The following is a 14,064-nucleotide window of genomic DNA, read 5'->3' as shown; positions in this document are numbered from 1 at the left end:
GGGAATCCAGAGGGTGAAGGTGCCCACCGTGTCCAGGCACCAAGTACTGTGGTAAAATAGGGGGTGAAGGCACTCACCATGCCCTGGCCCTGGCAACAGACACTGTGGTAATCTAGTGGGTGCAGTCGCCCACCATGCCCTGACCCTTGAAAATGTGGTAATCCAGAGGATGAAGGCTCTCAATGGGCCCCAGTCCTGGCACCAGGCATTAGGGTAATTCAGAGGATGTAGTCTCCCAATGCGCCCCGACCCTGGCAACAGATACTACTGTAATCCACAGGGTGAAAGTGCGCACAGAGCTCCGACCCTGGTGTCAGGAATATGATATATTTGATTGTCTATAATCACGCACACTGAGCTCTGCTACGTCCAGTAAAGCTGAGCACAGACACACGCTGTGGGCTTTCTGACCCCCCTACCTCCCCAGCTCTTGCTCCCTGCTGACAATACAGCTGTAACATGAAACTCCAGTGTGGGACTCTGTCCCCCCTCCCTCTCGAAGCAGGAGTGCGCAGAAAACCAGTCTTTTGTCTCTAGCCATGTGCTCTTTTGTTCATGTACAAAGTTAATAGTAAGGCATAACTTGACCCCAATTAGTGACAGAGATATGAAAGTTATACATTTAGTATGTGCATCGGCCGGGCCATCACCCAGTGCATTTTCCAATTTCCTGTACCCTTGGTATCCGAGAAACTAATTACTGCTTACTCATGGTGCATAGTCAGGTCATGTTTGGTCTTAATAGAATGCTAGTCGTAAAACAAGATCAATGGTAATTCCGTCATTGCTATACGAGGTTGCATCCTTGAGCTACGGTGGATATGAATGTTCCATAACTCTGAGTCCCTCTGAGAAAGTAGGAATGCACTCCATAGCTCCGCCCACTCAGTGATGTAAAGACCAAGGGGTATAAGACCATGAGAGCTCATTTTTCACTAGCCTTTGACCAGGAAGCTAGCTGAGACATGCTTTATAATGCATTCTGATGTTCGCCCCTCCCCCAGCCACATGGTTTGCCATGATCTGAAATGATATGAGAGAATTCTAAGTTTTTTTTTTTTTCAACTTAATTCCTTTTTATTTATAATTGTTTGTACATTCGATACCTGTCTTCTTTTATAATATCCTTTTACACTTTTGTAAACACTGCCTACTTTTTTGGAGTAAAATATATAAAATTACTAGCTTAGTTTCTCCTTGCTCTATAACGTACTGTCACGTCCTCTGAAGTGAATTACGCTACTAATTTGTGTTGGCTCCGGACCTATTTTTAATTAAGAAATTGGAGCTGGGGGCAGCAGAAATTGTCCTGTGCTTTTTGGGAAAACGGGCAGCGACGGACGGCATTGATAATTATTGTTCCCGCCTCAGTGGTAGTAGTTATATCGCCCTTGCTGCAGTGTGCCCATTAGCCAGTACAAAGTAAGGCAGCCTTTCTGGCGACTAATTATCCTAGGTGCAGTGCCCTGTCTGACCTGAGGGTAAGGGGGGGGGGGGGACACCAACAGAAGGCATGTCATGTTTGGTGTCTGTGTAACTGTAAAATCCCCATAAAAAATATGGCGGCGATCTTGAACTTCTGCGGTCATGCAGAAAGGAGTAATTGCATAAATTGGGAATTTCATAAAATTCTAAAGGGCTGAAGATATCCCACAACCCTGCCCATATGCGGTCATGATGGGTGGGGGTAAAGGCAAATTATGATCTGCGTTCATGAAGAGAGAAGCACGTAGTGGATGCCTGAATCCCGTTTACTGAACGGCCCCCAAGTGAAGCGCTCTTCTTTGGCTAAACTGAATTGTGTCTGCAATTGGTGTAGTAAGTTCTGATATGTTAGTATCATACTGTAGATGCTGTATTGTTTTCTCACCTTTGTACAATCTTTTGTAAATTTTTCATAAACACTCCCTTTGGATTAAATAAAAAATGTAATTGTCATGATCCAGACCGGGTTCTGAGTCCTGTTTTTCCCGGTCTGGTCATGTCAAGAGTCCAAATTTCTCAGCCTCTGTCTGTATTCAGAATGGCTATTTATCACTGCTGCTTCCTGCAGGCGATGCCAGTTATAGTTTTTCCCTAGTGCTGCGGTAGCTGACTCTGATCACTCTTGTAACGGGGTCTACCAAGCTGGGGTACCTCTTTCAGTACCACCCCGCGTTTCAGGAGGTCCACTCTGCTTTGGCTGGAGTCTGAATGAAGGACGCTGGCTGGAATTCCTTGGTTACATGGGCGCATATAAAAGATCACTGCTTCTCCACGTATTTCCAGTCTGACAACACTTTATTCACAGGACACAGTATATATCACACAGATACAGAGGGCAGGCCAATAGAAAACCAGCAGGCCAGACATACATTACAATAGCCACAGGTGGCCGGAGCCTGCCGATATTTACTGTGGGAATTACAAAGGTGGGGGGAGGACAAAAGGGGAATATCGTGTCCCCTCTGCCCAGGGGCGCAGCCTGTGGGCTGATGAATCTCACATGGAACCTATTATGCATACATATAACTGCACAACATATTCTGAGTGCTGAGTGGTTCCGTAACACGTAACATGGATCCTCTGTTATCTACTGTATATAGAGGTGTTATCAGTCATTGTACAGGAGGAGGTGATCTGTGACATCACCTATTGTGAATGGTGGATCCTGTGTTATCTACTGTATATAGAGGTGTTATAAGTCATTGTACAGGAGGAGGAGGTGAGCTGTGACATTAACTATTGTGAATGTTGGATCCTGTGTAATCTGCTGTATATAGAGGTGTTATCAGTCATTGTACAGGAGGAGGTAGGCTGTGACATTAACTATTGTGATTGGTGGATCCTGTGTAATCTGCTGTATATAGAGGTGTTATCAGTCATTGTACAGGAGGAGGTGATCTGTGACATGACCTATTGTGAATGGTGGATCCTGTGTTATCTACTGTATATAGAGGTGTTATCAGTCATTGTACAGGAGGAGGAGGTGAGCTGTGACATCACCTATTGTGAATGGTGGATCCTGTGTTATCTACTGTATATAGAGGTGTTATAAGTCATTGTACAGGAGGAGGAGGTGAGCTGTGACATTAACTATTGTGAATGTTGGATCCTGTGTAATCTGCTGTATATAGAGGTGTTATCAGTCATTGTACAGGAGGAGGTAGGCTGTGACATTAACTATTGTGATTGGTGGATCCTGTGTAATCTGCTGTATATAGAGGTGTTATTAGTCATTGTACAGGAGGAGGAGGTGAGCTGTGATATCACCTATTGTGAATGGTGGATCCTGTGTTATCTACTGTATATAGAGGTTTTAGCAGACATTGTACAGGAGGAGGAGGTGAGCTGTGACATCACCTATTGTGAATGGTGGATCCTGTGTTATCTACTGTATATAGAGGTGTTATCAGTCATTATACAGGAGGAGGAGGAGGTGTGACATCACCTATTGTGAATGGTGGATCCTGTGTTATCTACTGTATATAGAGGTGTTATCAGTCATTGTACAGGAGGAGGTGAGCTGTGACATCATCTATTGTGAATGGTGGGTCCTGTGTTATCTACTGTATATAGAGGTGTTATCAGTCATTATACAGGAGGAGGAGGTGAGCTGTGATATCATCTATTGTGAATGATGGATCCTGTGTATCTACTGTATATAGAGGTGTTATCGGTCATTGTACAGGAGGAGGAGGTGAGCTGTGACACCACCTATTGTAAATGGTGGATCCTGTGTTATCTACTGTATATAGAGGTGTTATCAGTCATTGTACAGGAGGAGGAGGTGAGCTGTGACATCACCTATTGTGAATGGTGGATCCTGTGTTATCTACTGTATATAGAGGTGTTATCAGTCATTGTACAGGAGGAGGAGGAGGTGAGCTGTGACATCACCTATTGTGAATGGTGGATCCTTTGTTATCTACTGTATATAGAGGTGTTATCAGTCATTGTACAGGAGGAGGAGGTGAGCTGTGACATCACCTATTGTAAATGGTGGATCCTGTGTTATCTACTGTATATAGAGGTGTTGTCAGTCATTGTACAGGAGGAGGAGGAGGTGAGCTGTGACATCACCTATTGTGAATGGTGGATCCTGTGTTATCTACTGTATATAGAGGTGTTATCAGTCATTATACAGGAGGAGGTGAGCTGTGACATCACCTATTGTGAATGATGGATCCTGTGTTATCTACTGTATATAGAGGTGTTATCAGTCATTGTACAGGAGGAGGAGGTGAGCTGTGACATCACCTATTGTGAATGGTGGATCCTGTGTTATCTACTGTATATAGAGGTGTTATCAGTCATTGTACAGGAGGAGGTGAGCTGTGACATCACCTATTGTGAATGATGGATCCTGTGTGATCTTCTGTATATAGAGGTGTTATCAGTCATTGTACAGGAGGAGGAGGTGAGCTGTGACATCACCTATTGTGAACGGTGGATCCCGTGTTTTCTACTGTATATAGAGATGTTATCAGTCATTGTACAGGAGGAGGAGGTGAGCTGTGACATCACCTATTGTGAATGGTGGATCCTGTGTTATCTACTGTATATAGAGGTGTTATCAGTCATTGTACAGGAGGAGGTGAGCTGTGACATCACCTATTGTGAATGTTGGATCCTGTGTTATCAGCTGTATATAGAGGTGTTATCAGTCATTGTACAGGAGGAGGAGGTGAGCTGTGACATCATCTATTGTGAATGGTGGATCCTGTGTTATCTACTGTATATAGAGGTGTTATCAGTCATTGTACAGGAGGAGGAGGTGAGCTGTGACATCACCTATTGTGAATGGTGGATCCTGTGTAATCTACTGTATATAGAGGTGTTATCAGTCATTGTACAGGAGGAGGAGGTGAGCTGTGACATCACCTATTGTGAATGGTGGATCCTGTGTTATCTACTGTATATAGAGGTGTTATCAGTCATTGTACAGGAGGAGGAGGTGAGCTGTGACATCACCTATTGTGAATGGTGGATCCTGTGTTATCTGCTGTATATAGAGGTGTTATCAGTCATTGTACAGGAGGAGGAGGTGAGCTGTGACATCACCTATTGTGTATGGTGGATCCTGTGTTATCTACTGTATATAAACGTGTTATCAGTCATTGTACAGGAGGAGGAGGTGAGCTGTGATATCACCTATTGTGAATGGTGGATCCTGTGTTATCTACTGTATATAGAGGTGTTATCAGTCATTGTACAGGAGGAGGAGGTGAGCTGTGACATCACCTATTGTGAATGATGGATCCTGTGTTATCTACTGTATATAGAGGTGTTATCAGTCATTGTACAGGAGGAGGTGAGCTGTGACATCACCTATTGTGAATGTTGGATCCTGTGTTATCAGCTGTATATAGAGGTGTTATCAGTCATTGTACAGGAGGAGGAGGTGAGCTGTGACATCATCTATTGTGAATGGTGGATCCTGTGTTATCTACTGTATATAGAGGTGTTATCAGTCATTGTACAGGAGGAGGAGGTGAGCTGTGACATCACCTATTGTGAATGGTGGATCCTGTGTAATCTACTGTATATAGAGGTGTTATCAGTCATTGTACAGGAGGAGGAGGTGTCTGATGTGTTTGACAAGAGAATAGAAAGCGTCTTTTCTTGTGAACTATTCATTTATGGAGTTGAAATGAAAATGACAGTGACTATTAGTTAGAACCAATCATTAGCGCTGCTAACAGTCGCCGTGGAGCGCAGACCCATAGGAGGGAAGTACAAATCTAGAACACCCCAATGTGGCTGAGAGTGGAAAATTGCTATTTTTTTATATGAACAGACTCTCCTGCAGTCTACCATTTTCTGCCGGTCGCTTCCCTTTCATTTTTTTACAATTCCATAATTATACGATATTAGTACTAGGCCGGTGTCACACTTGGGAATCTCTCGCATCAATACCCGGCACAGCCGCCGGCACTCGGACCGGAGCGTCCAGCAGAAATCCATGCAGCCGCTCACTCCAGGCCCCGAGTGCCGGCGGCTGTGCCGGGTATTCACGCGAGAGTCGTGTGAGTTTCTCGCATTGCACCCACAAGTGTGACCCCGGCCTTACACAGCGTCCACCAGCAGCTGCTTCCCGGTGGTGATGGTCACACGTGTGAGCGCACAGTCGGGGGTCTCTGCACATCCCGCTCAGCAGTAGCAGGTCTAATTTCAGATCCCATTGTTTTGCAGATTCCTGGACACAATCACATTCTGGCTCCTACAGAATCCACAGGAGTCTGCGAAAAAACGTTCAGAATGTGCAGTCCTGAAACATACCAAGAGATCACAGAAAATTACGAGGACGTGCAGTGTATGATCCATGTGTATGATGAGGTTGCTCTGTATGATCGCTGTCTATGACGAGGACGCGCTCTGTATGATCGCTGTCTATGACGAGGTCGCGCTCTGTATGATCGCTGTGTATGACGAGGACGTGCTCTGTATGATCGCTGTCTATGACGAGGTCTGTTGTGAATTCTGTGGTCAGGCTCCCTCCTGTGGTCGTGAGTGGTACTGCGGCTGGTTCTGTCTGTGAGCTTCCTCTGGTGGATGTGAGTGGGGCTGCGGCTTCTGAGTTTCCTTCCTCAGGTGACGAGGTTAAGTCGTTAGGTGCTGCTCTATTTAACTCCACCTAGTTCTTTGTTCCTTGCCTCCAGTCAATGTTCCAGTATTGGTCTTGCTCTCTCCTGGATCGTTCTTGTGGCCTGTCTGCCCTGCATAAGCTAAGTTCTGCTTGTGTTACTTTTGTTTGCTATATTTTCTGTCCAGCTTGATATATTGGTTTTTCTTGCTTGCTGGAAGCTCTGAGACGCAGAGGGAGCACCTCCGTACCGTTAGTCGGTACGGAGGGTCTTTTTGGCCCTCTGCGTGGTTGTTTGTAGGTTTTTGTGCTGACCGCAAAGCTATCTTTCCTATCCTCGGTCTATTCAGTAAGTCGGGCCTCACTTTGCTAAAATCTATTTCATCTCTGTGTTTGTATTTTCATCTTAACTCACAGTCATTATATGTGGGGGGCTGCCTTTTCCTTTGGGGAATTTCTCTGAGGCAAGGTAGGCTTATTTTTCTATCTTCAGGTCTAGCTAGTTTCTCAGGCTGTGCCGAGTTGCATAGGGAGCGTTAGGCACAATCCACGGCTATTTCTAGTGTGTTTGATAGGATTAGGGATTGCGGTCAGCAGAGTTCCCACGTCTCAGAGCTCGTCCTATGTTAGTAACTATCAGGTCACTTTGTGTGCTCTTAACCACTAGGTCCATTGTGGTTCTGAATCACCAGTTCATAACAGAGGTCGCGCTGTGTATAATCACGGTCTATGACGAGGACGTGCTCTGTATGATCCCTGTGTATGATGAGGTCGCACTGTGTATGATCGCTGTCTATGACGAGGACGTGCTCTGTATGATCCCTGTGTATGACGAGGATGCGCTGTGTATGATCGCTGTCTATGACGAGGTCGCGCTGTGTATGATCGCTGTCTATGAAGAAGTCGCGCTGTGTATGATCGTTATTTATGACGAGGTCGCGCTGTGTATGATCGCTGTCTATGACGAGGTCGCACTGTGTATGATCGCTGTCTATGACGAGGTCACGCTGTGTATGATCGCTGTCTATGACGAGGTCGCGCTGTGTATGATCGCTGTCTATGACGAGGTCGCGCTGTGTATGATCGCTGTCTATGACGAGGTCGCGCTGTGTATGATCCCTGTGTATGATGAGGTCGCACTGTGTATGATCGCTGTCTATGACGAGGTCGCGCTGTGTATGATCCCTGTGTATGATGAGGTTGCACTGTGTATGATCGCTGTCTATGACGAGGTCGCGCTCTGTATGATCCCTGTGTATGAAGAGGTTGCGCTGTGTATGATCGCTGTCTATGACGAGGTCGCGCTGTGTATGATCGTTATTTATGACGAGGTCGCGCTGTGTATGATCGCTGTCTATGACGAGGTCGCGCTGTGTATGATCCCTGTGTATGAAGAGGTTGCGCTGTGTATGATCGCTGTCTATGATGAGGTCGCGCTGTGTATGATCGCTGTCTATGACGAGGTTGCGCTCTGTATGATCGCTGTCTATGAAGAGGTTGCGCTCTGTATGATCGCTGTCTATGACGAGGTCGCGCTGTGTATGATCCCTGTGTATGAAGAGGTTGCGCTGTGTATGATCGCTGTCTATGACGAGGTCGCGCTGTGTATGATCCCTGTGTATGACGAGGTCGCGCTGTGTATGATCGCTGTCTATGACGAGGTCGCGCTGTGTATGATCGCTGTCTATGACGAGGTCGCGCTGTGTATGATCCCTGTGTATGACGAGGTCGCGCTGTGTATGATCCCTGTGTATGACTAGGTCGCGCTGTGTATGATCGCTGTCTATGACGAGGTTGCGCTCTGTATGATCGCTGTCTATGACGAGGTCGCGCTGTGTATGATCCCTGTGTATGACGAGGTCACGCTGTGTATGATCCCTGTGTATGACGAGGTCGCGCTGTGTATGATCGCTGTCTATGACGAGGTCGCGCTGTGTATGATCCCTGTGTATGACGAGGTCGCGCTGTGTATGATCGCTGTCTATGACGAGGTCGCGCTGTGTATGATCGCTGTCTATGAAGAGGTCGCGCTCTGTATGATCGCTGTCTATGATGAGGTCGCGCTGTGTATGATCGCTGTCTATGAAAAGGTCGTGCTGTGTATAATCACGGTCTATGACGAGGTCGCGCTGTGTATGATCCCTGTGTATGACGAGGTCACGCTGTGTATGATCCCTGTGTATGATGAGGTCGCGCTGTGTATGATCGCTGTCTATGACGAGGTCGCGCTCTGTATGATCGCTGTCTATGATGAGGTCGCGCTGTGTATGATCGCTGTCTATGAAAAGGTCGTGCTGTGTATAATCACGGTCTATGACGAGGTCGCGCTGTGTATGATCCCTGTGTATGACGAGGTCACGCTGTGTATGATCCCTGTGTATGACGAGGTCGCGCTGTGTATGATCCCTGTGTATGACGAGGTCGCGCTGTGTATGATCCCTGTGTATGACGAGGTCACGCTGTGTATGATCCCTGTGTATGACGAGGTCGCGCTGTGTATGATCGCTGTCTATGACGAGGTCGCGCTGTGTATGATCGCTGTCTATGAAGAGGTCGCGCTCTGTATGATCGCTGTCTATGATGAGGTCGCGCTGTGTATGATCGCTGTCTATGAAAAGGTCGTGCTGTGTATAATCACGGTCTATGACGAGGTCGCGCTGTGTATGATCCCTGTGTATGACGAGGTCGCGCTGTGTATGATCCCTGTGTATGATGAGGTCGCGCTGTGTATGATCGCTGTCTATGACGAGGTCGCGCTCTGTATGATCGCTGTCTATGATGAGGTCGCGCTGTGTATGATCGCTGTCTATGAAAAGGTCGTGCTGTGTATAATCACGGTCTATGACGAGGTCGCGCTGTGTATGATCCCTGTGTATGACGAGGTCACGCTGTGTATGATCCCTGTGTATGACGAGGTCGCGCTGTGTATGATCCCTGTGTATGACGAGGTCGCGCTGTGTATGATCGCTGTCTATGACGAGGTCGCGCTCTGTATGATCGCTGTCTATGATGAGGTCGCGCTGTGTATGATCGCTGTCTATGAAAAGGTCGTGCTGTGTATAATCACGGTCTATGACGAGGTCGCGCTGTGTATAATCACGGTCTATGACGAGGTCGCGCTGTGTATGATCGCTGTCTATGACGAGGTCGCGCTCTGTATGATCGCTGTCTATGATGAGGTCGCGCTGTGTATGATAGCTGTCTATGAGGAGGTCGCACTGTGTATGATCGCTGTCTATGAGGAGGTCGCACTGTGTATGATCGCTGTCTATGATGAGGTCGCGCTCTGTATGATCACTGTCTATGAGGAGGTCGCACTGTGTATGATCGCTGTCTATGATGAGGTTGCGCTGTGTATGATCGCTGTCTATGACGAGGTTGCACAGTGTATGATCGCTGTCTATGACGAGGTCGCACTGTGTATGATCACTGTCTATGACGAGGTCGCGCTCTGTATGATCGCTGTCTATGACGAGGTCGCGCTCTGTATGATCGCTGTCTATGATGAGGTCGCGCTGTGTATGATCGCTGTCTATGAAAAGGTCGTGCTGTGTATAATCACGGTCTATGACGAGGTCGCGCTGTGTATAATCACGGACTATGACGAGGTCGCGCTCTGTATGATCGCTGTCTATGATGAGGTCGCGCTGTGTATGATCGCTGTCTATGACGAGGTCGCACAGTGTATGATCGCTGTCTATGACGAGGTCGCACTGTGTATGATCACTGTCTATGACGAGGTCGCGCTCTGTATGATCGCTGTCTATGACGAGGTCGCACTGTGTATGATCGCTGTCTATGACGAGGTCGCGCTCTGTATGATCCCTGTGTATGATGAGGTCGCGTTGTGTATGATCGCTGTCTATGACGAGGTCGCGCTGTGTGTGATCGCTGTCTATGACGAGGTCGCGCTGTGTATGATCCCTGTGTATGACGAGGTCGCGCTGTGTATGATCGCTGTCTATGATGAGGTCGTGCTCTGTATGATCCTTGTGTATGACGAGGTTGCGCTGTGTATGATCCCTGTGTATGATGAGGTCGCGCTGTGTATGATCGCTGTCTATGACGAGGTCGCGCTCTGTATGATCACTGTCTATGAAGAGGTCGCGCTGTGTATGATCGCTGTCTATGATGAGGTCGTGCTCTGTATGATCCTTGTGTATGACGAGGTTGCGCTGTGTATGATCCCTGTGTATGATGAGGTCGCGCTGTGTATGATCGCTGTCTATGAAGAGGTCGCGCTGTGTATAATCACTGTCTATGATGAGGTCGCTCTCTGTATGATCGCTGTCTATGAAGAGGTTGCGCTGTGTATGATCACTGTCTATGAAGAGGTCGCGCTGTGTATGATCACTGTCTATGAAGAGGTCGCGCTGTGTATAATCACTGTCTATGACGAGGTTGCGCTCTGTATGATCACTGTCTATGAAGAGGTTGCGCTGTGTATGATCGCTGTCTATGAAGAGGTCGCGCTGTGTATGATCGCTGTATATGAAGAGGTTGCACTCTGTATGACAATAATAATAATAATAATAATAATAATCTTTATTTTATATAGCGCTTACATATTCCGCAGCGCTTTACAGTTTTTGCACACATTATCATCACTGTCCCCGTTGGGGCTCACAATCTAGAATCCCTATCAGTATGTCTTTGGAATGTGGGAGGAAACCGGAGTGCCCGGAGGAAACCCACGCAAACACGGAGAGAACATACAAACTCTTTGCAGATGTTGTCCTGGGTATGATCCCTGTGTATGATGAGGTTGCGCTGTGTATGATCGCTGTCTATGAAGAGGTTGCGCTGTGTATGATCGCTGTGTATGACGAGGTCGCGCTGTGTATGATCGCTGTCTATAACGAGGTCGTGCTGTGTATGATCCCTGTGTATGATGAGGTCGCGCTGTGTATGATCGCTGTCTATGACGAGGTTGCGCTGTGTATGATCGCTGTGTATGACGAGGTCGCGCTGTGTATGATCCCTGTGTATGATGAGGTCGCGCTGTGTATGATCGCTGTCTATGACGAGGTCGCGCTGTGTATGATCGCTGTCTATGATGAGGTCGTGCTGTGTATGATCGCTGTCTATGATGAGGTCGTGCTGTGTATGATCGCTGTCTATGACGAGGTCGCACTGTGTATGATCCCTGTGTATGATGAGGTCGCGCTGTGTATGATCGCTGTCTATGACGAGGTCGCACTGTGTATGATCACTGTCTATGACGAGGTCGCGCTCTGTATGATCGCTGTCTATGACGAGGTCGCGCTCTGTATGATCGCTGTCTATGATGAGGTCGCGCTGTGTATGATCGCTGTCTATGAAAAGGTCGTGCTGTGTATAATCACGGTCTATGACGAGGTCGCGCTGTGTATAATCACGGTCTATGACGAGGTCGCGCTCTGTATGATCGCTGTCTATGATGAGGTCGCGCTGTGTATGATAGCTGTCTATGAGGAGGTCGCACTGTGTATGATCGCTGTCTATGATGAGGTTGCGCTGTGTATGATCGCTGTCTATGACGAGGTCGCACAGTGTATGATCGCTGTCTATGACGAGGTCGCACTGTGTATGATCACTGTCTATGACGAGGTCGCGCTCTGTATGATCGCTGTCTATGACGAGGTCGCACTGTGTATGATCGCTGTCTATGACGAGGTCGCGCTGTGTATGATCGCTGTCTATGACCAGGTCGCGCTGTGTATGATCGCTGTCTATGACGAGGTCGCGCTGTGTATGATCGCTGTCTATGACGAGGTCGCGCTGTGTATGATCGCTGTCTATGAAGAGGTTGCGCTCTGTATGATCGCTGTCTATGACGAGGTCGCGCTTTGTATGATCCCTGTGTATGATGAGGTCGCGTTGTGTATGATCGCTGTCTATGACGAGGTCGCGCTGTGTGTGATCGCTGTCTATGACGAGGTCGCGCTGTGTATGATCGCTGTCTATGATGAGGTCGTGCTCTGTATGATCCCTGTGTATGACGAGGTTGCGCTGTGTATGATCCCTGTGTATGATGAGGTCGCGCTGTGTATGATCGCTGTCTATGACGAGGTCGCGCTCTGTATGATCACTGTCTATGAAGAGGTCGCGCTGTGTATAATCACTGTCTATGATGAGGTTGCTCTCTGTATGATCGCTGTCTATGACGAGGTTGCGCTCTGTATGATCGCTGTCTATGAAGAGGTTGCGCTGTGTATGATCGCTGTCTATGAAGAGGTCGCGCTGTGTATGATCGCTGTCTATGAAGAGGTTGCACTCTGTATGATAATAATAATAATAATAATAATAATCTTTATTTTATATAGCGCTAACATATTCCGCAGCGCTTTACAGTTTTTGCACACATTATCATCACTGTCCCCGTTGGGGCTCACAATCTAGAATCCCTATCAGTATGTCTTTGGAATGTGGGAGGAAACCGGAGTGCCCGGAGGAAACCCACGCAAACACGGAGAGAACATACAAACTCTTTGCAGATGTTGTCCTGGGTATGATCCCTGTGTATGATGAGGTTGCGCTGTGTATGATCGCTGTGTATGACGAGGTCGCGCTGTGTATGATCCCTGTGTATGATGAGGTCGCGCTGTGTATGATCGCTGTCTATGACGAGGTCGCGCTGTGTATGATCGCTGTCTATGACGAGGTCGCGCTGTGTATGATCGCTGTCTATGATGAGGTCGTGCTGTGTATGATCGCTGTCTATGACGAGGTCGCGCTGTGTATGATCGCTGTCTATGACGAGGTTGCGCTCTGTATGATCCCTGTGTATGATGAGGTCGCGCTGTGTATGATCGCTGTCTATGATGAGGTCGCGCTCTGTATGATCCCTGTGTATGATGAGGTCGCGCTGTGTATGATCGCTGTCTATGAAGAGGTTGCGCTGTGTATGATCGCTGTCTATGACGAGGTCGCACTCTGTATGATCGCTGTCTATGACGAGGTCGCGCTCTGTATGATCCCTGTGTATGACGAGGTCGCGCTGTATATGATCGCTGTCTATGACGAGGTTGCGCTCTGTATGATCGCTGTCTATGAAGAGGTTGCGCTGTGTATGATCGCTGTCTATGACGAGGTCGCGCTGTGTATGATCGCTGTCTATGACTAGGTCGCGCTGTGTATGATCGCTGTCTATGACGAGGTTGCGCTCTGTATGATCGCTGTCTATGACGAGGTTGCGCTCTGTATGATCGCTGTCTATGATGAGGTCGCGCTCTGTATGATCCCTGTGTATGATGAGGTCGCGCTGTGTATGATCGCTGTCTATGATGAGGTCGCGCTGTGTATGATAGCTGTCTATGACGAGGTCGCACTCTGTATGATCGCTGTCTATGACGAGGTCGCACTCTGTATGATCCCTGTGTATGACGAGGTCGCGCTGTGTATGATCGCTGTCTATGACGAGGTCGCGCTCTGTATGATCGCTGTCTATGACGAGGTCGCGCTCTGTATGATCGCTGTCTATGAAGAGGTTGCGCTGTGTATGATCGCTGTCTATGACG

Source organism: Ranitomeya imitator, chromosome 7 (genome assembly GCF_032444005.1).
Source record: "Ranitomeya imitator isolate aRanImi1 chromosome 7, aRanImi1.pri, whole genome shotgun sequence".
NCBI classification, from domain to species: Eukaryota; Metazoa; Chordata; class Amphibia; order Anura; family Dendrobatidae; genus Ranitomeya; species Ranitomeya imitator.
This window is presented reverse-complemented; position numbering follows the sequence as displayed.